Genomic DNA, 24,465 nt, shown 5'->3' with positions numbered 1-24,465 from the left:
GATCGACCTTGTGGGAACGACCCATGCAACTTTTGATATTCCGACGGCGCGTCTAACGATAGCGTGCTTGAATCGCGAGGTGCACCGCTCGAGCAATCGAGCTGTTTGCAACCGATGGCACGTGATGCGTGATGTCACGTATCGACGGCATCGAGCATTTGGTATTTCCTTGCCTCCTAAACGTGTCGCTTGTGAACGATGCTATCGGCTGGGTGTCGGTGCACGAGCGACTTCTCGGACCCAGTCATTTGGTCTGTCGAGTAGCCAGAGCATTCAACGGGGATGGCTGCAAGTTACTTCGCGTGGCTGCTATCGAGGCCAACACGGTTGGAACTTATATGCAAGTCGACCTGCCTTCATCACTCTGTGAGGCAGAAGCTGCCTCGGGCGGTGCCATATAAATGATCGTTGATGCGGACTCCGAGGTCGGCAGTGCCCGTATCCCGAGTCTCCTGCATCCCGGTCGTCGCCACTTGCCCAATCACAGAGGCGAGCCGCTCCTCCAGCTCAGAGAGCGATTCTCTTTCGGTGGGGGACCTCCTCCCGTCTCCCGCGTGTGATGTGAGATGCGAGCTGCCTTGGCTTTGGTGGCGCTTTTCCAGTTGGTCCACGTCTTCCCATTGAACACAACTTCAATCAAGCAGTGGGATATTGCAACAAAAACAACATATATATTCTGATGATGCAGGGGGGCGGTTTTCCACTCTGAGTGGAAAGCTACCCCATAGCTAGGGGTTCTGATATGAGTGGTGACAATGAGAGATGACGGGAATGATCGGAGCGGCGATGGCGATGATGAACGTGATCGTGATGGTGGAAATGTCCGAGAGCGCTGGTGGGGTCATAATGAGTTCCTTAGGCCTGTCGCCTCAAAAGAGCCAACTACATGACGTAAGGTCGCCCTGGAGTGGGCTGCGGTGTCCCAAGGGCCGATGACGGGGATATTGCAGTCGTCACTGCTGCCGCGAATTTTGAGATTTTTGTTGGTTTTTCGTATCTGATGCTAATTTACGCACCTTTCTCCACATCTCAACGGGTTTCACTGCACCACCGCTGGCGTTCAAACGTGTAGCCAGCTCGCACCACTCCCTATTTCTGTCTTGCGATGTGTAGCTAGCGGACAGCCCACCCGTAAAGAGATTACGGTGCTCCCCCACATAGTCGAGCACAATGTGAAACTGCTCTGAGGTGGGACGTGAAGCGCGTACCGGTGAATGAATCCATCGCAGATAGAGGTAATTATACGAAAAAAAAAAGAAAAACAGGCATCGCTTTTTTTTTTTGCGTCGTCTTTTATTGCCTATGTTTGCTTTTATCTCAAATGCACAAAGTTATATTTGCGAACGCGCTCGTGCAATCGCTTTGTCGTCGTCATCTGGGATGCGCGTGACAGTGACGTTGAACACGTCGACGGGCTGAACGATAGTAAATAACCCAAGCGCGCGATCGTTAGACGTAACCCGAAATACCAAAAGTGGCAGGTATCGTTCCCGCCGCCTCGATCGCTTCGCCTACCGACACCATCGGTGGTCCGGAACTACATGTGGTAGCTGGTCAACGGATTGGGAGGTTGTCAGTGGTTCCTTTGCCTTTGCCTTTCGCACCTCCGACTGCTTTTCGCTGCATGTATTCACTGTCAGCCGTGGAAAAATTTGCTAGAGCGGGAAGCCGCTATAGAATGTAGCAAAAAAAAAAAAAAAATCATTACACACGTTGCTAGCTTGTGAGGGTCAGAACCAGGCGGCAGTCGCCTTCTGGTGGTTCGTGTTGAAAGTTGCTCTTTTTCACGTTCCCTTCTGCTGAGCTCTCCCCGCTGAACAAGCGTGCGCATCGGTCAAACGACAGGATCGTTCACGCGCGGCTCGTCTGGGAGCACTGGAATACCAAATTCTCGGCGTTGTCGTTCGATGACATCACGCACCACGTGCCGTCGCTTGCAAGCGACTCGATTGCGCGAGCGAGGCACCTCGGAATAGGGCCCCTGGGTACAAACTGCAAATTTCTACCGCCGCTTCATCAAAAACTTCTCAAGGATTGTCACCCCATTGTATGCCCTCGTCAAAGCCCCCGAGTGGTATTGGAACAATACGTGTGAACAAGCTTTTCAAACTGTACGGAAAGCCCTTACTGAAGCGCCACTTCTGGGACATTTTCTTGAGGAAGTTCCAACTACTGTAACAACAGACGCATCCGCATCAGCTGTCGGTGCAGTGCTTACTCAACTTCAGAATGGCCATGACACAGTCATCGAGTATGCTAGCCGCAAGCTTACGCCTGACGAACAAAATCTGCACAGTAATGTTTGGGAATGTATCGCCGTCCATTGGGCCATTACGTTAAGGTTCCGCCACTACCTTTTAGGCCGAAAGTTTCGTCTCATTACCGACAATTGGACTGTTGTTTGCCTTACCACCAATGTTCGCCCGTCACGTCGCTTCACAGGCATGCTTATGGACTTAATTGAATTCGACTTTAGCGTGGAACATCGCCCAGGTCGCCAAAATGTTGTCGCCGATCACCTTTCTCGCCTGTCACTTGCCATCACAGCACATAACAGTTCACTCGCTGAACTGCAACAAGAGGATCCCCAGTGCGCCGCCGCCCGGCAAACAATGCAAGACAACCCATCGTGCAGCGACTTCTTGGACATCGATGGAATTCTCTACAAACAGTCAGACTCTGGGCACCCAACCTTGGTCGTCCCCGCAAAAATGCGATCAGCCATCCTCCATACTATGCACGATTGTGCAGGCCACATGGGTTCAGAACGCACACTACGCAAGCCTCACGACCGTTACTGGTGGCCCGGACTAACGGCATCAGTACAGAACTATGTTACATCGTGCCAAACCTGCCAGCTCTACAATCGTCCTACCTCAAAGAATGTTGGCTTTATGGGACACATGCCTGTCTCTGAAATCCCATTTTCAATCATCGCATTTGACCACATAATGATGCCACCAACAGGGAGTGCCCGCTACATCTTTAACGTGATTGACTTCACAACACGCTTCATCATCCCTGCCGCAGTACGTTCTACAAACACCGCGGACGTAATAGCCCATCTGCATTCAATATTCTACCGTTTTGGTGCCCCAGACCATTGTCTCTCCGACCACGGAGCAGCTTTCGAGTCTGCCCAGTTCGTGCGTTTCATGCGCCTTCACGGAGTGCAAGTACACTACTCCACTGCCTACCGAGCGGAAGGAAACGGAATGATAGAGCGCAGCAACGGCTCACTCGTCACAGTCCTACGGAAAATCAGTCCACAAAATCAACCACCCTGGGATTCCAACTTAGCAGAAGCTTCATTCGCCGTAAATACAGCGTACAACGCCAGCACTTGCTTCAGCCCGTTTGAACTTCTCTTCGGATACTTGCCAAAACTCCCCGAAGAACGACATCGCCCCCCAAGTGCTTCGTCGCTCGCAGAACGGCTACTAGATGTTCAAACTGCACGCGTAGAGGCTCTCACAAACTCTGAAACTGCTCAGCATCGTAGAAAAAAGCTATATGATCGAACCCATCGTCAACACTCCTTCCAAGTGGGTGACTTCGTTTGGATTCGCCGCCAACAGCCGGTTCTGCAAGGCCTCGAGAAACTCTCCCCTCGCTTTAAAGGCGTTTACCGCCTTACGGAACAACTTACTCCATCGACGTTTCAGGCTACGCCAGTTACGGGACAGTCCATAAGACAAACCAAACAACCACGCACGATGCATGTCTCCCAGTTAAAGAAATACGTGCCCCCTCTTTCAGCGCAAATCGACGAAGACCGTTTGTCATCGCAGCCTGCCAGTGACCTGACCGACACTTCGGACTACTCCGCATCACCAGCCAGCGACGCAAGTAAATTCAGCGTCTCAACCAACAACAGAACAGCCTTCTCAACGTCCAAATAGACAGCGCAAACCGCCGTCCTATCTAAGTGACTATGAAATCGAACTGTGAAACGTTTTTGGTTCACTAAGTAACATTTTGTTCTTGTTTGTGCATTGTCATGTTGCTTATAGCTTATTTTAGTTTCTATTGTGATATATTGTTGTCAATGTTTAACTTCTTCAAATGGGACTTTGGTCTTCAGGAAGGGGTGGGATGTGAGGGTCCTCCTTCCCCCTCCTCCTCATTCACGCCGCACTTCCACTAGACTCCAACAGAGGTCGCCCCTTTGCTTAAGCAAAAGCTGTGGCACGCGCTCGCCGCGTCGAAAAGACCAGAGACTCCCTTGCCTCTAGTCAGTCGTCGTCGCTCGCCATGCTTACTTGTCGGTTCTCTTGTTAGTTGTCTGTATCGCTTTCGCCATTAAACGGGTAGTGCGCTGCCCTCATTGTTCTCCCCAAGCCTTGCCCCATGCCTCTCCAGCCCTGGCATCCCCACAACATGTGACACATTGTAGTGTACTGCAGCCAGCTTCACTGTTTGACTGATAATTTGCACGGTTACTTCTTTAATATTATTTGGATTACTTTCATCTGATACTGTACCATTAAATAGGATAGGACTCCATTATGGTTCAGAATTATTTTTCGTTTGCAATGTTCCCACACTGATCTTGATGAGAAGTTGTCTCTCATTAAATTCCTTTTGGGTTGTATTTCACACTGCTTACAGCATAATGTGAGAATGAGAAAATGTATGCTTCACATGTTCTCAGCATCCTCTACAGCAACTGCTCCTGGGCTTAAAATCCAGAAACTACACACGAAAAAAAAAAACTGTAGAACAGACGACACATCAAAAAGGACACGACAAAATGATTGGGACTGTGTTATGCTATACTTTGTGTGTGTGTGTGTCTCTGGTTCTGCATTTTTGTGAACATGTGCCATGTTGCCGGCACCCTTGCCCTCTTGTCACAAGAACACCCTCAGACATAAAAATGCAGACAAAAAAGTAGAGAACTCCAACTTAACATAACAAGAGAGAACAAAGATGGGGACACAGGAAGCTTCTAGAGTCTCGGAACATACGCAGTGACCCCTCGGTTTTTAAGAAAAACCGTGGCCCTTCCCCGAACAATACTCCCATCTCCTTAAATAGTGACTGGTTGTGCAATCGCTCATTCAGTTTGGCACTGATGATGTCCGTCGCATGACTGATGAAACGTCTGAGTAAACCTTGTTATTTTGTTATGTTAAGTCGGAGTTCTCTACTTTTTTGTCTAGTTATGTCGTCTCCCGGCTTTTGGAGTACTTTTGCATAAAGGTGCAGGTTGTGAGAGGCACATAAACACTGCTTACATTGCTAACCTGTCTATCACAAGACATGTGAAAGGATTGCCAAATTAAAATTCAGTAATATAAAAATGATTCTGAAATACGTAATTCCAATAGAAGGGAGAGTAAACATTGGAATAACAGGTAAAGGTAAAGCACTGAAGTGTTGGCATTCTTCTGATGTGTATGATATACTGCTCTATTTAACCCATGACATATATGTTGTCAAACATTAACTTCTTGCATTCAACATCAAGATGCTGTACCTATTCCATCTAAGCGACTCGTCTTTACACAGACACGTGGCACACCATTTGGGCACAAAGATTTGATATATCTGCTTGTTGGACATATCTAGCAAATACTGTGCCAAAATTGTGTTACCTACATGACATACTGCTTTGCTGAGATATGTTACGGAAGAAATGAAGAAAGGAAGTGCATACGAGTACATATGCTTTACAAAGTTGTTCCAAAGTTGCAAGTGTTGAATTGGCAAAGCATTAGTCATCTCATAACAAAGTGATGAAAGAAACTAGTGAGAAATGCGAAGCCGCAAGCACTGTTGCATGGCCATGTTCACAATGGGCAATGACGCTTTTCACTTTGCGTACCGCGGACTGACTATGCTCAATGAGTGGTTTGCAGTATCTATGATTGTTGTAGGCCATGGCAACTACCGATGCACTTTGCAGAGTGTGCAATGATGTCTTTTGTGGACGAGACAAACTTCAATATATTCCCACGTAATTTTGATCCTACAATTAATTGAGTTGAGGGTTTCAGGTATTTAAGTGTGCACCTCTCTTCTGATATTTAGTGGGAATCACACATTAGTTACGCATCCTCTAAGCCTCTTAAAAAAATTGTCTTCTTGAAGTGGACACGGAAACTACCTTTCACAGACAGTACACTGCTGGCATACAAAACCCTTGTACAAAGTGCCTTAGAAACAGTACAAATGACATCATACCGTTCATCATAAAAACAAATGACATCATACTGTTCAACAGTGCCACCAATTCGGTACAGTTGAGCTACGCTCAAAGCTAGGGGGGACGAGTTCGCATCAAAAAGGCACGGTCTTGAGGGGATTACGGTGGTCTCTGAGAGAGCACGCGACTCTGGGTCCTACTTTTCTTTCAAGAGGAGGCAGTGAACAAGTGCCCATTCGTGGAACCCAGCCCTCCCCTTCCGATTTGTTTCGGTATCAGTCTGTCTACCAATGTCATGATGACATTTATATTCTGTTGAGTTTCTTACATGCTGTCCAGGACATATATGTAGGTAGGTAGGTATGCCAAGAATTGTTTTTATTACTAACCTTTTTTTGTACTTTGAATCCCTCGAAAAACCATTGCACAGCACCAGAACACAAAGACTACATAATGACCCAGTTTCACCAACCTTTTCAGCATCTGAACTAAGATGAACGGTCAAACTATCTGCTTCACCACATCACCGATGGAAAAAAAGAAGTGTCTGTTAAGTGTCTGTTCGAGGATTGGCAACCCTTGATATTGGTTCAGTTAACCAGAGTTGGTGAAACCGGGCCCATGGAAGTCACCGAAACATTCGTCACATCACAAACCAAAGTTTGTAAAAAGAATTGAGTGCTAGCATGAAGTTTTGGCAATTCTGAGTAGCATTTGAACTGCTGCCTATGTAGCTGCTGCATAATTACAAGTAATTCAGAAAAAGTAGTACAAAATTTGAGGGTACTCTACTCTATCTTTCTCTGCATGGTATTGAAAACTGTGAAGATTGAGAACTGTGAAGATTCCAAGTGCTCATCGTCTTGGCCCAGATTCTGTAGCAGATTTATCAGCCATTTGTGTTCCTATTTGTGGTACTGTGGCAAACTAGTCACTCCACCCACATATCAGCATTCCTAGGTTACACATAACATGTGGTTGATATACGAAGAGGGGAGTCAAGTCCTGTAGATCGCATGAACAAAATACAGAAACCGACACTGAAGATTTTTGTTTAAGTTTAATTTGTACAAGGTTTCGCATGGAGGTCCACGCTTCCTTAGGTCCTACCTGAGGAAGTATCGGTTTCTGTATTTTGTCTGTATCATGTAGTTATAAGAGTGGTTTAAACCACCTCACAGAAGTTGCAGATGCTGTTCATCAACTTTATTTTGAGATGGACAGAGAGTTTCACTGCCTGGGGCGGTACTCTACCCCATAGCTGCTTGTGGTGTGAGGAAGGAAATAATGTCCCATGGAGTCCAAAATTGCCAAAAGAGCTTCGAGAGCAGGCATTCGTGGGCTCGATTTAGCTATAGGCCAAGGAATTTTAGAGAGAGGGGCAGGAGTTCAGATTATTGAGATCTCAAAATGGCAGTTTGGAAAGCTCAGTAGTGTGGGCAATGACAAAGAATATACTCTGGATCTTCTACAGCACTGCAGTGACAGCACCTGAGAGAGTCAACTTGCCTCATGTGGTAATGACACTGAGCTGTAAATGCCCCATTGAGTCACAGTGCCAACATTGCTCAGTATAGACGGGACAAAAACGTCAGTCGTCCATTGACAGGAACACTATTTAAACAATCCATTGATATGTTGGTGAACGAGATCTGCTTTCTACATGACCAGTAACATTCCTTTCCCATCTTTCACTGTGATTTAATTAAACACGTCCCTCACGTGACGGCATTCCCGGCACAGTTTTACCTTGCTAAACCACTTTTCGCGGCGCTTATCAAACATAACATTAGCGGTTCTTCGTAGGCCGAGGCCGAGGAAAGCAAGAGACGTTTCCATGATGTTTACCGTGATGTACGTGATTACCGTCGTGACAAATGGTCGACACAGCAGTTTTGCGACACGTTTTATATGTTGCCTATCGTGGACATTTTTCGCTACCAGATTGCCTGTCCAAAACGCTACGACAGCATCAATGTCACTTCACCAATGAATTCCTTCATAAGTTACACGCGCGTGTTAGCACACCAAGTCGTTACACGTCTGAAAAATACCTGACGAAATCGGCAGAAGAAACATATGCTTTATTAGAGCTTGCAGTGATTATCCTTTTTATGCAGCACATCACAAAGCACCATACAGCTCCGTCGTTACTCCATTTTCTCTAATAGCCTCGTCCCCAATGGTAGCCGAACGGCCGAACCTCTGAAGCGTTGTTTTCCTAGTATTCATACGCGTAGTTATTTACGCCTCTAACTTAATTAAATTAATGAATAATTGAGAGATACATGCTGAATACCACACAGAATTGCATAAAGACTCGTTATTCTGGAATGTGACCTTCTTAAACACTGATTTTCTCACGTAAAACCATGCTTAACACTGGACTGCATAGACCCATTGTGATTTATTTTGACAACTTGAATTTGAAAGGATTGGAATTTGAAGGGTGGATTTCTTAGCGTGGATTTCAAAAGTTTTATTATTAAGAGTGGGTAACAGGGTACACCCGACGGTGGATGACCTTCCGCATCAAATGTCGTTGTGCGGGTGTCAGGTTCTCCTCGCAGTGAAAGGAAGAGCCCCCTTATGCCTCTGGTGTAGGCAAATGGGGCACATCAGAAAACAATGCCAGACACCTAAATATGGGAAATGCAAGAGATACGGCCACGAAGATATGGAATGCGTAGAGACATACGCGTCGAAAACAAGGCAGGTCACAACGGACGAACCTGACTTATACGTTTCGGGAGACAACGATATGAAAGACGACGAAGCGGTTCAGCAGCTAAATATATCTGAACAGGAAACAATGAAGAAAATGGGTACTGATGGAAGAAAATATGACAAAAGAAAAGAAAATAGCGAAACGGATCCAGAGGCGCCGATAACAAACAGGAAAGGGGTAATCACGAATCCAATGATGGAAAGGAAGGAAAGGGATGCAGAACAAACAAACGAATGTCAAATGGAAAAACGCATGAAAGGAAATTCTGGCTATAGCACCAAGCCACAGCTTACAGAACCCTGAGCGTCGATGCTGGAAGATATAGATTTTCTTAATAATTAACTCAAGACGAATGGCATTCCTTCCGTTGGGCACTTCTGAATTCGAACGAGACGGAGTCATCAGGCATCAGGACGTTACCCAATATCTAAATGACTAGTATTATCATAGGCACATTAAACGCAAGGGGGCTAAATTCAAGAAAAAAACAATACCAATTGCGAAGGTATTTGGAGCACCATACGTATATTGACATCCTGGGTGTACAAGAAACTAAAATCAGCAGCGAAGAAGAAACTGCTTGGTTAGTGCATAATCTTTTCGAGAAAAGCCATGACGTCGTAGTGAGCCATGCCGTGGGGCATTCAGCTGGGTGCCTGATCTTATTAAGAAAGTCTGACAGAATCGTGCCAATCTTTCATGGAGTGGATAATGAGGGAAGGTTAGCGTACCTTGATGTATTGATTGACAACGTGGAAATTTGGAGAGTTGTTTGCGTTTATTCCCCAAATGACGAAAATGAAAGAAAAGAGTTCTTCAGCAGCCTCGGTAACCTCTTCAATAGTTCAAATGCATACATCTTGCTGGGCAACTTCAACTGCACCCTTATGCAGCGGGACAGATCGACAGGGAAAATGACAAGGGATTCAAGTCGAGCGGTACTGGAAGGTGTTATGAGAAACTTTGATTTAGAAGATGCCGCTGACAGCTGTCCAAGAGGTTTTCATGTATATACTCATTTCCAAGGAAACTCACACGCTCGACTAGACCGCATATATATATATCCGAGTCCCATAGTCGAACGGTCACGGAATACAGCGTAAAGGCAGCTTACTTTAGTGATCATTGCCTGGTGACAACAACCATTGGGGAAAAGAAGAAGGAAAAAGACAAAAGAAACAAATGGCAAAAGTGGAAGCTGAATGTAAAGATACTAGAGGATGAATCATTCCTCGATATAGTCAAGCAAGAAATTGTAGAAGTTGCAATAAGCAGCGAAGAATGGGCAGTGGCATGGGAGAAGTTCAAGATGAAGATACGTGCAACAGCCATAGAAAAAAGCAGCATAAGGAATTTCTTACAAAAGCAAAAGGAGAATGACTTAAACAAACAACTCGGTGAAGTGCTCGAACTAGAATCAAGGGCTCCAGGAAACTGGAACGAAGTTTTAGAAGCGACTAAGATGGAACTAAATATCATAAATGAGGAAAGGTATAACGGTGCAAAGATAAGATCGCGCGCAAAGAACTTTCTTCCCGATGAGCCACCAGGAAAGAATTTTTGTTGGAAAGAACGGAAGCGAGGAAGAGCAAAGCAGATCGACAAGCTAGACCACAACGGGAAAATAATCGCGACAGATAAAGAAATGCTAGGTGCTTTCGAAGCGTACTACAAAGAACTGATAGGAAGCGGACAGAAATCTACGAGAAACAATCCTCAGGAAGCAATAACTTTTCGAAGATTATCAGACAAGACCAGGGAGCATCTTGATGGGCCTATCACCTTGGGCGAAATTCGGGAGGCTATTGAAACGTTGCCAAGAAACCGAACACCCGGACCCGACGGCATCAGCGCGGAATTTGATCAAACATTTAAATACTTCCGTAATATTGTTGAACATATATAGAGAAGCTGAACAGAAACAAGAATTCGCACCATCATTCAAACGGACACACACCGTGCTCATCCCTAAGGAAATAGAAGAAGGAAAAGTACCACAAGTGAAGGACTTCAGACCAATAACGCTCTGTAACGTAGACTACAAAATATACGCAAAAGTTTTAGCTGGCAGATTGCAGGAGGTTATTACAGAAATTGTCGGGGAACACCAGACTTGTGCCATCAAAGGAAGAAGTATTCAAACGAACATACATGTAATGAGAACTGTGTTGGATTTATGCCAGTTAGAAGGGGAGCAAGTAGCAGTGCTACTAGCAGACCTGGCCAAAGCCTTCGATAGAGTGGACCACGAATTCCTATACTGGGTAATGACTATGAATGGAATTGGACAGACGTTTCTTCAAAGAAGATGTTACAAGAATGTCCAGACCGTGGTGTTATTCAACAATCAGTGTACGAGTGCAATACCGTTAAAGTCATCCGTTAGGCAGGGATGCCCATTGTCACCACTTCTATTTAATGTATATGTGGAATACTTGTGTCAGAGCGTCATTCAGAGGAAGAGCATCACAGGATTCGAGGTGTTTGGAACGGAGGTGAAAGTTTTAGCATACGCGGACGATATTGCCTTTTTTGTAAAGGACAAAAACTGTGTGAAGTGTGTGTTGAAGTGTGTGGAGGAGTCTTGTGAATTATCAGCGGCCAAACTAAACAAGGCTAAGTCTGTAGGGATCTGGGCGGGCCAGCGGGGGTCCACGCCAGATCATTTTGAAGGAATTAGATGGCAGACAGAACCGACAGTTTACCTTGGAGTTCCCTTGGACAAGACTCGGGAACACCAGCCCGATGTGGGATGAACAACTGAAGCAGATAGGAAAAACAGTCCACAGCTGGAAACAGAGAAGACTCTCAATTTTCCAGGGGGCCTCCGTGTGCAACATATTCTTTGTCTCAAAACTCCTGTATTTACTCCAGGTGATGCAACTTCCCCGTAGGAATATTCAGAAGTTTCATCGTTTGTTCGCAACATATGTGTGGTTTTCAACGTTTGAAAGTATGCGTCGAGATAACCTATTCCACAGTGTTAAGCGAGACGGTCTAGGGCTAAGGCATTTGTTCGCGGCCAAACTGGTGATGCGACTGTTTTTCTTCAGAAAGTGCAACCACCCCTTGTTAAAGACAGTACTACAGTCAGTGGGAAGCCAAAACTTGGCTAGCATAACTGTTGCGACAGTCAAGCGTGTGTATGCTGTGAGTAAGTTTTACGCAGAGGTTGTAGAATGTATGCAGTTTTTGCTTGTAAGATTTACACGCGAATATGTGTTTAGTGTAGGTAAAAAAAAGTTGTACCATGACTTGATAGACACTCTCTTCCCTGTTCCTATATATAGAATTGTACCACCGAACTTGGAAGGACAGGACATATAGTGCCGAATCCGAGCCATGCCTGTAAGACCTGAAATCAAAAGTTTTTTCTTTAAAGTGCATACGCTGACGCTCCCTGTGAAATCATGGTTGGAAAAAAAATGATTTTTCGTGCCCTGGACGACGAACTGCAGATTCTGCAACACCCAAGAGACAGTCGAGCACCTGTTTCTTGATTGTACTGAGGCACTCTTCTTTTGGGATGAACTCAGTACGAAACTGGGAAGATATGTAAGATTAGATCCATACACTATGAGGTTTTTGCCTTTTGAACAGATCGAAGAAATCAGAGATGACATATTATGTGTAATCTCAATGTTTTGCATATGGAAGGTCAGGGTATTGGACCGGAACGAAGAGCCACTTAAACCACCGATGTGCTTTTTAAAAGAAGAAATTGATCAAATGTACACAATAGCACGGTACAGGCAATTGGTACCGGAGTGGTTACGTGTGTATGTGGCAAAATTACTCCCAAGTCCGGAGGCTTTTGGTGAAATGTTACGCGCGTGAAGCTCATGTGATATCACTGTAAATATGCCATAATCATGAATAAATGTGCAAAATCAGAAGAAAAAAAAAGAAAAAGCGTCGGTGGTATAGTGGCTAGCATAGCTGCCTTCCAAGCAGTTGACCGGGGTTCGATTCCCGGCCGACGCACGATTCACTATCTTTTGTGTATTGTTCTATAGTTAGAAAATTTAATTGTGTGTGGATTAAGAGGCCCGAAAGCAGAACGGAAAGTGTTTTTGCTCACTGGTCGCGTCGGTGGTATAGTGGCTAGCATAGCTGCCTTCCAAGCAGTTGACCCGGGTTCGATTCCCGGCCGACGCACGATTCACTCTCTTTTGTGTATTGTTCTATAGTTAGAAAATTTAATTGTGTGTGGATTAAGAGGCCCGAAAGCAGAACGGAAAGTGTTTTTGCTCACTGGTCGCGTCGGTGGTATAGTGGCTAGCATAGCTGCCTTCCAAGCAGTTGACCCGGGTTCGATTCCCGGCCGACGCACGATTCACTATCTTTTGTGTATTGTTCTATAGTTAGAAAATTTAATTGTGTGTGGATTAAGAGGCCCGAAAGCAGAACGGAAAGTGTTTTTGCTCACTGGTCGCGTCGGTGGTATAGTGGCTAGCATAGCTGCCTTCCAAGCAGTTGACCCGGGTTCGATTCCCGGCCGACGCACGATTCACTCTCTTTTGTGTATTGTTCTATAGTTAGAAAATTTAATTGTGTGTGGATTAAGAGGCCCGAAAGCAGAACGGAAAGTGTTTTTGCTCACTGGTCGCGTCGGTGGTATAGTGGCTAGCATAGCTGCCTTCCAAGCAGTTGACCCGGGTTCGATTCCCGGCCGACGCACGATTCACTCTCTTTTGTGTATTGTTCTATAGTTAGAAAATTTAATTGTGTGTGGATTAAGAGGCCCGAAAGCAAAACGGAAAGTGTTTTTGCTCACTGGTCGCGTCGGTGGTATAGTGGCTAGCATAGCTGCCTTCCAAGCAGTTGACCCGGGTTCGATTCCCGGCCGACGCACGATTCACTCTCTTTTGTGTATTGTTCTATAGTTAGAAAATTTAATTGTGTGTGGATTAAGAGGCCCGAAAGCAGAACGGAAAGTGTTTTTGCTCACTGGTCGCGTCGGTGGTATGGTGGCTAGCATAGCAGCCTTCCAAGCAGTTGACCCGGGTTCGATTCCCGGCCGACGCACGATTCACTCTGTTTTGTGTATTGTTCTATAGTTAGAAAATTTAATTGTGTGTGGATTAAGAGGCCCGAAAGCAGAACGGAAAGTGTTTTTGCTCACTGGTCGCGTCGGTGGTATAGTGGCTAGCATAGCTGCCTTCCAAGCAGTTGACCCGGGTTCGATTCCCGGCCGACGCACGATTCACTCTCTTTTGTGTATTGTTCTATATCTAGAAAATTAAATTGTGTGTGGATTAAGAGGCCCGAAAGCAGAACGGAAAGTGTTTTTGCTCACTGGTCGCGTCGGTGGTATAGTGGCTAGCATAACTGCCTTCCAAGCAGTTGACACGGGTTCGATTCCCGGCCGACGCACGATTCACTCTCTTTTGTGTATTGTTCTATATCTAGAAAATTAAATTGTGTGTGGATTAAGAGGCCCGAAAGCAGAACGGAAAGTGTTTTTGCTCACTGGTCGCGTCGGTGGTATAGTGGCTAGCATAGCTGCCTTCCAAGCAGTTGACCCGGGTTCGATTCCCGGCCGACGCACGATTCACTCTCTTTTGTGTATTGTTCTATATCTAGAAAATTAAATTGTGTGTGGATTAAGAGGCCCGAAAGCAGAACGGAAAGTGTTTTTGCTCACTGGTCGCGTCGGTGGTATAGTGGCTAGCATAGCTGCCTTCCAAGCAGTTGACCCGGGTTCGATTCCCGGCCGACGCACGATTCACTCTCTTTTGTGTATTGTTCTATATCTAGAAAATTAAATTGTGTGTGGATTAAGAGGCCCGAAAGCAGAACGGAAAGTGTTTTTGCTCACTGGTCGCGTCGGTGGTATAGTGGCTAGCATAGCTGCCTTCCAAGCAGTTGACCCGGGTTCGATTCCCGGCCGACGCACGGTTCACTCTCTTTTGTGTATTGTTCTATATCTAGAAAATTAAATTGTGTGTGGATTAAGAGGCCTGAAAGCAGAACGGAAAGTGTTTTTGCTCACTTATCGCGTCGGTGGTATAGGATTCTACTTCCGGGTGCGAAGGCAAACGGTCGTGGTTATCATGAGCTCCTCAGGAGCGGTTTCAGCGGCTAGGCCTAGCCGGGCTAATACAGTACAGGTAGAAACGAAGGATAAACCTGGATATCGTCTCATCATGCCACCATTACCTACAGGCAAGTTTGCTCGGAATACGCTTCTTTTGCACGCAGACCCGAGTGGAAGACCTTATAATGTGCACCATTTTGGTGAAGCCCTTGAAGGAAAAGTGACTAAGGAAGATGTGGCGAACTTCGGAGTGTGCCAGTACAATCACGTTTGGACCATATGTTTTCACCATGGTGTAGCGAAGGACAAATTATTGTCAATCGGCGAAATAGAAGTGAAAGGAAGAAAATGCAAAATAATTGATCCTAATGTGAAATATGCCACCGTTAAAGTGCACTGGATACCGAGAAACATTCCGGATGAAGCAGTGATTCGAACCTTATCAGCCTTCGGAAAGGTGAAAGAAGTGAACCGGCAAAAGTGGAGGACTTCATTCTTTGAAGGGGTGGAATCAACAACGCGGGAAGTGATCGTGGAATTGAAGGAAAATGTTTCTGTTGACGACATGCCCCACTTAACCTACGTAGCGGGATGCCAAGTGCTATTAGACATACAGGGACGTGCCCCGCTATGTTTGAGATGCAAGCAGGTAGGCCACATTAGAAAGGCTTGCAATACACCATGGTGTAAAAAATGTAGGAAATATGGGCATCAGGATGAAGAATGTGTGCCTACGTATGCATCGCGAACCAAACAGAGGGAAGATCCTGCAAGAGAAATGCATGTGGAGGACACGGACAGCGACATCCAGATAGATGAAAAAGAAGAGAAGAATGAACAAAGAAATGAATCCAATGGAAACGGAGATATAGCGACAAACATGGAAGTAGAGAATGAGAAGCAAGGCGCTGAATTGCAGCGTGACGACCAGCAACCAACGAGAAGATGGGTTAGTGGACTATTACAAGCAAGCAGTGTTTCTGCCGGCAATGAAAATGAACAACGTGGATCTGCGTCCTGTGCGAAACGACTCAAGCAGGCCGATTTCAACGTAACTTCATCTCTTACACCCCAAGAAATCGGAGCGTCGTGTTTGGATAACGTGCCTTTTGGAAATATATAGCAGCGGTGCGTTCCCCCTTCAACCTCATAACAGCTGAAAACACGTTAAGTATGCACCACTTCAATTTTTGCAGACACACCATTGCATGAAAGAAAAAACTATTACTGTGGCTACTTTGAACATAAGAGGTCTGAATTCACGGAAAAAGCAATATCAGCTGAAGCCTAGATCTGATAGCGATACAGGAGACAAAAATAAGTTCTCAAGAAGCCACTGAAGATTTAATCACTAACGTGTTTCAACAGAGTTATGATGTTGTCGTCAGCCATGCAGATGGCTACTCGGCGGGAACAATATTATGTTTACAAAAAAGAGAAGATATGATACTGCTGCAATATGCAACTGATGATCAAGGCAGGGCAGCTCGTCTCGATGTCCTCATAGATAACGACCTGTGGCGGTTTATTGCTGTGTACGCACCTAATGAAGCTCAAGAAAGAGACGCTTTCTTCGAATCGCTGACAAAGATTATAACAGAAGTTGATAACACAGTGCTCCTGGGTGACTTTAACTGCACCTTGAAAGATAACGACAGAAGTAATGTAAAAGGGACAACTGATAAAGGTACAGAAGCTTTACGAAGCATAATACGAAACTCAGGCATGATAGACGCACTTGAATATGCAACGCCAAAGACACAGAGATTTACTCATTTCTAAAAGAATGACCATGCCAGGTTAGATCGTGTGTATGTTACGGCGTCAAGTACGAAGAAAGTCTACAAATACCGGGTGGAACCAGTGTACTTCAGTGATCATAGTCTCGTGGAAGTTACATTGGGAAAATCCGAGCCTTTAGAATCATACAAGCAAGGATGGGTGCTTTGGAAATTTAATGTGAAATTGTTGGAAGACCAGAAATTCGTGGATGATGTCAAGAAGGAAATCGCAAAGATCATACCAGGCAGTGGAACCCAGATTTTATTCTGGGAACAATTCAAGCAGCGAATACGATTCCTTGCTATCGAGAGAAGCAGCATCATAGCGTACCAAGCAAGATGGCGTGAAGACGAATTAAAGAAAAAACTGCACAGTGTCACGTTACTGGAATCGGAAAGTCCAGGAAGATACTATAAAGAAATGGAAGATATAAAATACGAGCTTGAATTGATAAATCACTGCAAATATGAAGGCGCAAAAATTAGGGCAAGATCACAGCAATTTCTTCCAGATGAGCTACCTGGTAAACGGCATTTCACTCAAGAAATGCATGTGTGTGGATTAAGAGGCCCGAAAGCAGAACGGAAAGTGTTTTTGCTCACTGGTCGCGTCGGTGGTATAGTGGCTAGCATAGCTGCCTTCCAAGCAGTTGACCCGGGTTCGATTCCCGGCCGACGCACGATTCACTCTCTTTTGTGTATTGTTCTATATCTAGAAAATTAAATTGTGTGTGGATTAAGAGGCCCGAAAGCAGAACGGAAAGTGTATTTGCTCACTGGTCGCGTCGGTGGTATAGTGGCTAGCATAGCTGCCTTCCAAGCAGTTGACCCGGGTTCGATTCCCGGCCGACGCACGATTCACTCTCTTTTGTGTATTGTTCTATATCTAGAAAATTAAATTGTGTGTGGATTAAGAGGCCCGAAAGCAGAACGGAAAGTGTATTTGCTCACTGGTCGCGTCGGTGGTATAGTGGCTAGCATAGCTGCCTTCCAAGCAGTTGACCCGGGTTCGATTCCCGGCCGACGCACGATTCACTCTCTTTTGTGTATTGTTCTATATCTAGAAAATTAAATTGTGTGTGGATTAAGAGGCCCGAAAGCAGAACGGAAAGTGTATTTGCTCACTGGTCGCGTCGGTGGTATAGTGGCTAGCATAGCTGCCTTCCAAGCAGTTGACCCGGGTTCGATTCCCGGCCGACGCACGATTCACTCTCTTTTGTGTATTGTTCTATATCTAGAAAATTAAATTGTGTGTGGATTAAGAGGCCCGAAAGCAGAACGGAAAGTGTATTTGCTCACTGGTCGCGTCGGTGGTATAGTGGCTAGCATAGCTGCCTTCCAAGCAGTTGACCCGGGTTCGATTCCCGGCCGACGCACGATTCACTCTCTTTTGTGTATTGTTCTATATCTAGAAAATTAAATTGTGTGTGGATTAAGATGCCCGAAAGCAGAACGGAAAGTGTATTTGCTCACTGGTCGCGTCGGTGGTATAGTGGCTAGCATAGCTGCCTTCCAAGCAGTTGACCCGGGTTCGATTCCCGGCCGACGCACGATTCACTCTCTTTTGTGTATTGTTCTATATCTAGAAAATTAAATTGTGTGTGGATTAAGAGGCCCGAAAGCAGAACGGAAAGTGTATTTGCTCACTGGTCGCGTCGGTGGTATAGTGGCTAGCATAGCTGCCTTCCAAGCAGTTGACCCGGGTTCGATTCCCGGCCGACGCACGATTCACTCTCTTTTGTGTATTGTTCTATATCTAGAAAATTAAATTGTGTGTGGATTAAGAGGCCCGAAAGCAGAACGGAAAGTGTATTTGCTCACTGGTCGCGTCGGTGGTATAGTGGCTAGCATAGCTGCCTTCCAAGCAGTTGACCCGGGTTCGATTCCCGGCCGACGCACGATTCACTCTCTTTTGTGTATTGTTCTATATCTAGAAAATTAAATTGTGTGTGGATTAAGATGCCCGAAAGCAGAACGGAAAGTGTATTTGCTCACTGGTCGCGTCGGTGGTATAGTGGCTAGCATAGCTGCCTTCCAAGCAGTTGACCCGGGTTCGATTCCCGGCCGACGCACGATTCACTCTCTTTTGTGTATTGTTCTATATCTAGAAAATTAAATTGTGTGTGGATTAAGATGCCCGAAAGCAGAACGGAAAGTGTATTTGCTCACTGGTCGCGTCGGTGGTATAGTGGCTAGCATAGCTGCCTTCCAAGCAGTTGACCCGGGTTCGATTCCCGGCCGACGCACGATTCACTCTCTTTTGTGTATTGTTCTATATCTAGAAAATTAAATTGTGTGTGGATTAAGAGGCCCGAAAGCAGAACGGAAAGTGTATTTGCTCACTGGTCGCGTCGGTGGTATAGTGGCTAGCATAGCTGCCTTCCAAGCAGTTGACCCGGGTTCGATTCCCGGCCGACGCACGATTCACTCTCTTTTGTGTATTGTTCTATATCTAGAAAATTAAATTGTGTGTGGATTAAGAGGCCCGAAAGCAGAACGGAAAGTGTTTTTGCTCACTGGTCGCGTCGGTGGTATAGTGGCTAGCATAGCTGCCTTCCAAGCAGTTGACCCGGGTTCGATTCCCGGCCGACGCACGATTCACTCTCTTTCGTGTATTGTTCTATATCTAGAAAATTAAATTGTGTGTGGATTAAGAGGCCCGAAAGCAGAACGGAAAGTGTATTTGCTCACTGGTCGCGTCGGTGGTATAGTGGCTAGCATATTCTACTTCCGGCGCTTGTGCTAACCGGTCGTGTGCATCATGAGCTCCGTTGGAGCGGCTGTAACGGCTAACCCTAGCCGGGATGAATCGTCGTCGTTGAGGAATGAGGCTAACAACATGGTACAGGAATCGTACAGAATAATCATGCCAACGTTACCAAAAGGTGAAATTTCAAAGAACACTGTGTTTCTTCATGGAGAACCGTCGGCCAGGCCGTACAAAGGGCAGGATTTTGTGGCCCCTTTGGGAGAAGCTGTGAACATGAAGGAGATAGCAAGTTTTGGCTCGTATCTTTTCAACCACGTGTGGATCGTCACCTTTCACTCGGAGGCGGAAAAAGAGAAACTAAGGCAAGTTGGGGAGTTGAAAGTGAAGGGAAGAAGGTGTATGATCATCGACCCCAACTCAAGCGAGGTTACGCTAAAGCTACATTGGATACCAATGAATGTCTCGGACGAAGTAGTACGCCGGGCACTGTCCACGTACGGAAAAACCACTGATATTGTTAGAGAGAAATGGCGGCTACCTGGACTGGAAGGAGTGGAAACAACTACACGTTCCGTCACCATACAGCTTAAGGATGGCGTTTCCACTGAAAGCATTCCGTACCAGCTGAAAATAATGGGTGTGACAGTGCTCATATCGGTCCCAGGGACAACCTCCATTATGTTTACGATGTAAGCAGGTGGGACATATACGAAGCCAATGCAGGACGGACTACTGCCGTAGCTGTAAGGGATTTGGACATGTACAAGAGGACTGCGTTCGGACTTATGCTTCAATGACAAGGGGCTGGCCGGAAAAACATAACGAAGAAATCGTAATGGATATCCAGGACACAGAACATGCCATGCAGCAAGGAGAGGAAAAGGAACAACAAGCAGCTGAAGTTAATTTCGTCGCAGGGAAAGGAAATATAAGGGAAGGAGACCCGGGAGACAATAGAACAACGCCGCCAGAATGCAAAGAGACTGTGAAGGACTGGTCCCTTGTACATGAGGCGTACGGAAAAAGGAAAGGGGAGGACACTGGAAAAAACATAGAATCAGCGGAAGCGAACCAGGAAGACATTTTGGAGAACATAAAAAAGAAAGCATGTCAGGGACGTACCCTTGAAGTACAGTTGCCCTTGGAGGAAGTTGGGTCATCACAGTTGGACGATCCTGGTTTCTTTTAGTCAGGGGCTACGTCAGCTTGATCAACTAAGCGCAAGATGGCAAGTACGAAGACAATAAAGGTGGGAACATTAAATGTAGTGAGTTTGTTATCAAGAAAGCGGAAGCGGTGGACTAGCGATGTGTTATCTGCCGAGAGGGTTGATATTGCCTGCATTCAAGAAACAAAGATTGCTACGATAGAACAAGAAAAAGAACTCGTGAATTTCTTTCGGGAGAAATTTTGGTGCTACTCTTCAACAGCAATAGGTGGGAGTGCGGGCACTTTGATTCTGGTGAGGAAAAACGCGGGATTAGCTGTGATTGATAGTGTGCTTGACGAAAGTGGACGGCTGTGTGTAGTGGATGTCCTGCATGGCCAGAGAATGATCAGAATCGTATGTGTGTATGCTCCCAATGAAACAACGGACAGAAAAGACTTCTTCGCGTCGCTCAAGCAGTTTGTGAACGTTACATGGGAGGTCCTGATGTGTGGTGATTTTAACTGCGTACTGAGGAAAGAAGACTGCTCGTACAAGCAAGTGAAGGCTGACACAAGTAGGAAGGATCTCCTGAAATTAATACAGGATAGTGACCTACTGGACGTATGGGATGGAAAGTCGGCAGATAGCATGAAGTACACTCACTTCCAAGGGACTTCCCACGCGAGGTTGGACAGGATGTATATATCCGGAACACTAATGTCGTATGTGAGTAACTATGAGGTGAAGCCTCAATTCTTCTCGGATCACGCTTTAGTCTCGGTGTCAGTTGCTGTGAAGAAACGGCCAACCAGTAAAGTAAACGAACGACACAGTATATGGAAAATGAATGAAAGTATCCTGGAGGAAGATGGCTTCCGGGAAAAAATGAGGAGACTGATAGAAGAATATAGCACGGACGAAGACGTAAATGCTGTCACATGGGAAGGATTCAAACAGAAGGTGAAAAGAATAGCCATCGAGTATTCGCAGATCAGAGCATTCGAGAAAAAACGGGAAAAGAAACGGCTCATGGGAACGCTGTTAATATTGGTAGAAGCAGAATGTAGTCATCCAGGCTGTTTTAAAGAAGACATCAAGGCAGTTAAAAATGAACTTCAAAAGCTGTACGAAGAAGAACACCGTGGAGCGCTGATTCGAAGCAGAGTGCAAACGCTAGCAAGGGAGGAGACGCCTTACAAGGTGTTCCGATTCAAGGAGCGGGAAAGAGCAGACAGGAACACCATCAATGCGATAAAAAATGAGGGCCGTACCATGACCAAGGAGGAAGACATCATAGATGCATTTCAAGAGAAGTACACCAGCCTCTTCAGAGAGAAGCCAAGTCTACAAGGCGGATATGGGTCATGGCTGGAAGGATTACCCACGGTGAGCGGACAATGTCAGGAGATTATCAACACAGAAATATCAGAAGATGAAATAAGCAGAGCTATAAAAAAGCTTGGAAGGAATAAATCTCCTGGTATTGATGGTATAGGGGCCAGTTTCTATAAAATGTTCAGCGATCTGTTGTGCGGTATTCTGAAGAAAGTTTTCGAAGACGTGGCCAGAAGAGGCCTACTTCCGCCAAGCATGAGACAATCCATCACAGTCTTAATACCAAAAAAGACATCAAGTAAGGACACTCCATCTCTCTCTGACTACCGGCCTATCAGTCTTTTGTGTACTGACTACAAAATCTTAGCGAAAATTCTCTCCGCAAGAGTGGAAAACGGACTACGGGAAGTTATAGGAACTCATCAACCATACGGCCTGCACGGGAGGTCAATTGCAAGAAATTTGCACATCATGCGCACTGTGTGTGAAGTAGCGGACTTATCATCTCAGCCTTTTGCAGTACTTCAAACTGACTTGAGCCAAGCGTTCGACCGTGTCAGTCATTCTTTTCTGTTCGCGGTGCTGCGAAAATGCCAAATTGGGGGATTCCTTATCAGATGGCTCACCATTTGCTACAATCAAGTATCTACTCGGCTCCGGGTGAATGGCAGTGTTGGCAAGGGAATACCCATCCTCTCTTCGGTCCGCCAAGGCTGCCCTTTATCTCCAGTGCTTTTCGCTCTCTATCTGGAACCTTTGTGCAGGAGGATTGCAGGAAACCAGTACATCAAGGGGATACAGATGGGGGCCGAACACGTTAACTTGCTGGCTTATGCAGACGACATCGCCGTTATATGCACATCTAAACTACAGGTCTGCGAAGCGATCAGGACAATACAAGACTACAGCAAAGTATCGGGAGCCTGCTTGAATTTGGCGAAGTCATTGGGGACCTGGCTGGGCGGATGGACGTACGCACCGGAAAAATTCATGCGAATTTCCTGGACAAGAACACTTGGAAAGTATCTGGGCGTTACCTTCAATTCGGACAGAGGAACGACATGGGCAAGGAAACTGACGTCAGTCCGTGGAAACCTCACAGGTTGGCAAGGAAGATATTTGTCTTTCACCAACAGAGCCTATATCTGCAACACGGTGCTATACCCCGCAGTGCTCTACGTTGCGCAGTGTTCCAGAATCGACGTAGATACGTGCAACAAGTTCCACAGAATGTGCGCGACCTTCATCTGGAAATCGACGATGGAGAAGATGCGACGTACGAATCTCTTCTTTAGCTTAAAAAAAGGTGGTTTAGGACTGGTGAACCTGAGCATCAAACTAAAAGTGCAACGCTTCTTGTACTTCCGGGATCAGAAAGATCCTTTCCTAAGGGCGGCGCTTCAAGTGCTTGGTTGCGCTTACATTGCGAGGTGGACGGCATCATCAGTAGGCGCAAGCCGCCGAACGCCCGCGTTGGCATTCTACAGGGAGATAGCAGAAGCAGTAACTTTTTTTGAACAACGGTTCTCGTGGGATTACCTGACGGCTGTGGGGAAGAAGAAGCTCTACTGGGACACGATCGCAGCAAGTCTACCTACACCGCTTTATAGAATGTGCAGGCCCCCCAATAATAACGAGGGTGTCCTTAAAAGAGTAAGGAAACTCAAGGTCCCCACAGGAGCGAAGGACTTCTTCTTCAGCCTTCATTGGGAAGTGCTTCCTGTAAAATCATGGCTCAGACGGAAGGGATTTATCGTACCTTGGTCGATATGTTGCGCGGCTTGTCCGGGAGAAGAGGAAACGCTCACTCACGTGTTTCTGCTATGCAGAAGAGCTCTGCAATTCTGGTGTGGGTTTAGAGAACTGATAGAGAAGGACGTCACGCTGCAGTGGCTTACTATAAAATTTCTGGACTTTGGTGAGGCTTCGGAAAGCGACGCAGTGGCAAGCTTGATAGTGCTGGGACTATACGCGCTGTGGAGTTTCAGAATGGACGAGATCGAGTGCCGAGAAAAGCCAGTGCCTCCGTGGAAACGCTTTAAAGAAAAGCTGCTGTGGACATTGAGCGTGCTGCAAGACGACGAACTGGAAGACTGCTGGAAGATTGTAAAAAACAAAGTGGAGAAAGGGGAGGCTAATCTTTGCAGACAAGTGTACGGCCGCAAAGCAGCAGCCATTAGGTAGGGGGTGACATTCAGGAAAGGTTTTTAAAGTGTACAGTGTATTTTTATCAGAATAAAAAAAAAAAGCGTCGGTGGTATAGTGGCTAGCATAGCTGCCTTCCAAGCAGTTGACCCGGGTTCGATTCCCGGCCGACGCACGATTCACTCTCTTTTGTGTATTATTCTATATCTAGGAAATTAAATTGTGTGTGGATTAAGATGCCCGAAAGGAGAACGGGAAGTGTTTTTGCTCGACGGTCGCGTCGGTGGTATAGTGGCTAGCATAGCTGCCTTCCAAGCAGTTGACCCGGGTTCGATTCCCGGCCGACGCACGATTCACTCTCTTTTGTGTATTATTCTATATCTAGGAAATTAAATTGTGTGTGGATTAAGATGCCCGAAAGGAGA

The 24,465-nt window shown here is 45.9% G+C and overlaps 23 non-coding genes across 23 annotated transcripts; all 23 read left to right on the top strand.

The window, feature by feature from the left end:
* The first annotated feature begins 12,965 nt into the window (after window positions 1-12,965).
* On the top strand, window positions 12,966-13,037 carry Trnag-ucc (transfer RNA glycine (anticodon UCC)). The gene has a single exon. It is a non-coding gene; the product is annotated as a tRNA-Gly (tRNA).
* A 102-nt stretch (window positions 13,038-13,139) lies between these two features.
* Window positions 13,140-13,211, top strand: Trnag-ucc (transfer RNA glycine (anticodon UCC)). Its single transcript has one exon. It is a non-coding gene; the product is annotated as a tRNA-Gly (tRNA).
* Window positions 13,212-13,313: 102 nt separating this feature from the next.
* Window positions 13,314-13,385, top strand: Trnag-ucc (transfer RNA glycine (anticodon UCC)). Its single transcript has one exon. It is a non-coding gene; the product is annotated as a tRNA-Gly (tRNA).
* A 102-nt stretch (window positions 13,386-13,487) lies between these two features.
* On the top strand, window positions 13,488-13,559 carry Trnag-ucc (transfer RNA glycine (anticodon UCC)). The gene has a single exon. It is a non-coding gene; the product is annotated as a tRNA-Gly (tRNA).
* Window positions 13,560-13,661: 102 nt separating this feature from the next.
* Trnag-ucc (transfer RNA glycine (anticodon UCC)) lies at window positions 13,662-13,733 on the top strand. Its single transcript has one exon. It is a non-coding gene; the product is annotated as a tRNA-Gly (tRNA).
* Window positions 13,734-14,009: 276 nt separating this feature from the next.
* Window positions 14,010-14,081, top strand: Trnag-ucc (transfer RNA glycine (anticodon UCC)). The gene has a single exon. It is a non-coding gene; the product is annotated as a tRNA-Gly (tRNA).
* Window positions 14,082-14,357: 276 nt separating this feature from the next.
* On the top strand, window positions 14,358-14,429 carry Trnag-ucc (transfer RNA glycine (anticodon UCC)). Its single transcript has one exon. It is a non-coding gene; the product is annotated as a tRNA-Gly (tRNA).
* Window positions 14,430-14,531: 102 nt separating this feature from the next.
* Window positions 14,532-14,603, top strand: Trnag-ucc (transfer RNA glycine (anticodon UCC)). The gene has a single exon. It is a non-coding gene; the product is annotated as a tRNA-Gly (tRNA).
* Window positions 14,604-14,705: 102 nt separating this feature from the next.
* On the top strand, window positions 14,706-14,777 carry Trnag-ucc (transfer RNA glycine (anticodon UCC)). The gene has a single exon. It is a non-coding gene; the product is annotated as a tRNA-Gly (tRNA).
* Window positions 14,778-17,308: 2,531 nt separating this feature from the next.
* Window positions 17,309-17,380, top strand: Trnag-ucc (transfer RNA glycine (anticodon UCC)). Its single transcript has one exon. It is a non-coding gene; the product is annotated as a tRNA-Gly (tRNA).
* Window positions 17,381-17,482: 102 nt separating this feature from the next.
* On the top strand, window positions 17,483-17,554 carry Trnag-ucc (transfer RNA glycine (anticodon UCC)). The gene has a single exon. It is a non-coding gene; the product is annotated as a tRNA-Gly (tRNA).
* Window positions 17,555-17,656: 102 nt separating this feature from the next.
* Trnag-ucc (transfer RNA glycine (anticodon UCC)) lies at window positions 17,657-17,728 on the top strand. Its single transcript has one exon. It is a non-coding gene; the product is annotated as a tRNA-Gly (tRNA).
* Window positions 17,729-17,830: 102 nt separating this feature from the next.
* On the top strand, window positions 17,831-17,902 carry Trnag-ucc (transfer RNA glycine (anticodon UCC)). The gene has a single exon. It is a non-coding gene; the product is annotated as a tRNA-Gly (tRNA).
* A 102-nt stretch (window positions 17,903-18,004) lies between these two features.
* Window positions 18,005-18,076, top strand: Trnag-ucc (transfer RNA glycine (anticodon UCC)). The gene has a single exon. It is a non-coding gene; the product is annotated as a tRNA-Gly (tRNA).
* A 102-nt stretch (window positions 18,077-18,178) lies between these two features.
* Trnag-ucc (transfer RNA glycine (anticodon UCC)) lies at window positions 18,179-18,250 on the top strand. The gene has a single exon. It is a non-coding gene; the product is annotated as a tRNA-Gly (tRNA).
* Window positions 18,251-18,352: 102 nt separating this feature from the next.
* Window positions 18,353-18,424, top strand: Trnag-ucc (transfer RNA glycine (anticodon UCC)). Its single transcript has one exon. It is a non-coding gene; the product is annotated as a tRNA-Gly (tRNA).
* Window positions 18,425-18,526: 102 nt separating this feature from the next.
* Trnag-ucc (transfer RNA glycine (anticodon UCC)) lies at window positions 18,527-18,598 on the top strand. The gene has a single exon. It is a non-coding gene; the product is annotated as a tRNA-Gly (tRNA).
* Window positions 18,599-18,700: 102 nt separating this feature from the next.
* Window positions 18,701-18,772, top strand: Trnag-ucc (transfer RNA glycine (anticodon UCC)). The gene has a single exon. It is a non-coding gene; the product is annotated as a tRNA-Gly (tRNA).
* Window positions 18,773-18,874: 102 nt separating this feature from the next.
* Window positions 18,875-18,946, top strand: Trnag-ucc (transfer RNA glycine (anticodon UCC)). Its single transcript has one exon. It is a non-coding gene; the product is annotated as a tRNA-Gly (tRNA).
* Window positions 18,947-19,048: 102 nt separating this feature from the next.
* Trnag-ucc (transfer RNA glycine (anticodon UCC)) lies at window positions 19,049-19,120 on the top strand. The gene has a single exon. It is a non-coding gene; the product is annotated as a tRNA-Gly (tRNA).
* A 102-nt stretch (window positions 19,121-19,222) lies between these two features.
* Window positions 19,223-19,294, top strand: Trnag-ucc (transfer RNA glycine (anticodon UCC)). Its single transcript has one exon. It is a non-coding gene; the product is annotated as a tRNA-Gly (tRNA).
* A 4,849-nt stretch (window positions 19,295-24,143) lies between these two features.
* On the top strand, window positions 24,144-24,215 carry Trnag-ucc (transfer RNA glycine (anticodon UCC)). Its single transcript has one exon. It is a non-coding gene; the product is annotated as a tRNA-Gly (tRNA).
* Window positions 24,216-24,317: 102 nt separating this feature from the next.
* On the top strand, window positions 24,318-24,389 carry Trnag-ucc (transfer RNA glycine (anticodon UCC)). Its single transcript has one exon. It is a non-coding gene; the product is annotated as a tRNA-Gly (tRNA).
* Window positions 24,390-24,465: the final 76 nt, after the last annotated feature.

Source organism: Ornithodoros turicata, unplaced genomic scaffold (assembly GCF_037126465.1).
Source record: "Ornithodoros turicata isolate Travis unplaced genomic scaffold, ASM3712646v1 Chromosome11, whole genome shotgun sequence".
NCBI lineage: Eukaryota > Metazoa > Arthropoda > Arachnida > Ixodida > Argasidae > Ornithodoros > Ornithodoros turicata.
This window is presented reverse-complemented; position numbering and strand designations above follow the sequence as displayed.